A 2,822-nucleotide genomic window follows, 5' to 3' on the forward strand; every position below is an offset into this window, starting at 1 on the left:
CCAGTAAAAATAGGTCTCAAGGGAACTGTTTTTACAGAGAGGAGTTATCCTATCTCCAACTCTGGCTAATAACCTATAAAAATGAACTTTATTGTGATCTGACCTCCTTTTTATTATTACTTGCTTTAAAGTAACCACACTCTTTATAATATGTAATTACCTTGTTGCCTTACCATAACAGGACTCTCCTGTAATCAGAGAAAAACTTTAAAGGACAACCAGAATTATCAATGTCCAGTCAGTTAATTTGTCTTTATGATGCTTGTAAGCAGTTTAATAGAATTTGCAAGAATTGCCACATTAGATTATACAGGTTAAATATATCGATTGGTAATTGATTGATTAATAATTGATGGTGATGAAAATAAAACACTCTAATTAGCTGAACTATCTTCCTGATTAAGAAGTGTGGCATATTCTGTTAATTTCAGAGAAGGCAGGACAGGGTTAGAGCAGTCAGTTATTTACCCCCATGAGGTCCGGATGTTGTCTGAAAAGATCTCTCTCAGAGTTGGGCTTGGTCCAATTTTGGTCTTCAGTCCTTAGACTCGACGGATGAGAGTTGGTCAGCTTCTGCCCAGATGAGAGCTGATCTTCAGATCCGTTGCTTCTGCTGCTCTGGAGTCCTGCTGCTTCTCGCTGTTCTCCCTCCAGTCGATGACACGAAGACGCTTTTGTGTCGCACCTGCTCGCCTTTTATCCTCCTTCTGTGTGTGAACTCCTGCCCTGTGTTTCTCCCGGTACTTGCCAGAATGTTGCAACTTTGCTTGACTTCCTCTTTTCGGGGTTGCTAGGTACTTTTTTCTATGGTATCAGCGTCCACACCTTGTTGTGTCAACATCTCAGAGAGGCACTCTGACCGTTAGAAAGGGGAAGTGAGCGCTCTCTGACAGTTGGAAAGGGGAAGCAGCGCTCAGCCTTACACAAGGTTCACACAGTTTGCTCGCTTTAGGGAAACGCCTAGTTTTTCACAAGAACTGACACACACACACACACAAACTGACTTCACATATTTCACTTTAACCTTTCTTTAAATTTCTATCTGCTCTAATCACCATCTTCYATTTAAAACATAAAATCACAAATCTCAAATCATAAGAATCACAGTACATTAAAAGAATCATAGTTAAAAATAATCATTGTTTAGGTTACATACATTTTTTGGTAAGCATTAAATTGATTAATTCATTACATTCTCTTCCTGCCTCCTCAACCTCTTCGCCTCTCGATCCTCGTTCTTCTTCCGATGCCTCCTTTTCCTGTCCAGGTCTCGCTTTTGTAGGGGTGAAAACTCCCTGGGTTTGATTCCAGAATTGTGAGCATCCTGGATTGCAGGCCCTCTTGACAAGAGCCACTGTTACCATTGGKATTCTGAATGGCTGCAGGATTCTCGAAACCACGATGGACTGAGCAGAACCTGACTCTCCGATCAGGGCAAGCWGTGGTGAAGCAACATTGCACGTGGAAGAATCTTTTTCACTCAGACCATTTAGCACAGCCAGAGCTGCTCTTTGACCGGTCAGAGGATATGCACATGAATCAAAGATTTTATATCCTRAAGTGTGATTGGGCAAAAGTTCTGGGTCCTGGTTTATTTCCTCCAATGCCAGCCTCATAGTCTGAGCCCAGCCAAAAGCCTGGGGATCAAATCTGTACATGCACGTGATGCACAAATACACAATAAATACAGAAACAAGGGTYGCTTTGATTATTTAAACACTGGACAAACTGCAGCTGCTTCTGTTTTGACCGATAAAGTACTTTCGGTTGGTCATATTTCCTTATGGTTAAGCCTTTTATTTCAGAGTGCTTGGTTTTCTGCAATTTTTACATAAATGTTATAGAAGTATCAGGTTATTTATATTACTTGATTGTTTAGAGTTATAATAAAAAAATAGACAAAAAATACATAAAAAACAAAAGCATATCAAGTATATCAGAAAATCATGGAATCAGAAACTCAACAAACAAAAAAGTCATAAAATAAACATTTTATGGATTCCATTTAGCTTTAACAGAAAAAACATCATTCTTTGACAAAGATTTTTTGTTCCTAAATGTTTAAATGGATTATTTCCAAACATAAAAAACTTAAACATTAACATACTACATTTCACGTTTACATTTTAGCAACAAATGTCAACATTAAGCAGAAAAAAATGAATCACACAATCTCTAATAAGCTCACCCATTACATTTTACTGGTGATGGCTCGTAGGTGCAGTTAAGGTCAGGCATTTCCTGGTTGTAATGAAGAGGAAAGATSCCTCCAATAACATAGTCCCCATCGGCCACAAAGCCTGGCTCAAAYCTGTTTCGGAGAGTGCACTTTTCAGATGCAGCTGTAGCTGGAGACATGAGGCTGGAAATTGGGRAGTGTGTTAAAAAGAGAATATTGACAGAATAGAGCAAAGGAARTAAGGATATTAAAGACATACTSTTAGAGATTAYTTAAATATATGGACRGGAAGAGTTTAGGAGGTTTATATACACAGAGGGAACTTGTTGTCACTGGCATGATGTGATGGGATTGGACAACAGCTGCCCTTCCTAATCTACCAAACTGATTAATGGTAGGCTAAATGTCTCGAATCATTAAACAAATAAAAAAAACATAAAATAAAATAAAAAAACAGAGAAACACAAAGAAGAATAAGATAGTAGTAGAGCAAGTAACACTGTAGAGTGAATTTTAATGTCATCAATACATTACAAAATGTACAATATTAATTGATTAAAATATTTTCTTAAATTTACTGCTCTCTAGAAAAACAAAGTTGTTTCTTTTTCTAATTAATATAATAATTAACACAGTAGTGAAG

Source organism: Austrofundulus limnaeus, unplaced genomic scaffold, assembly GCF_001266775.1.
Source record: "Austrofundulus limnaeus strain Quisiro unplaced genomic scaffold, Austrofundulus_limnaeus-1.0 Scaffold667, whole genome shotgun sequence".
NCBI lineage: Eukaryota > Metazoa > Chordata > Actinopteri > Cyprinodontiformes > Rivulidae > Austrofundulus > Austrofundulus limnaeus.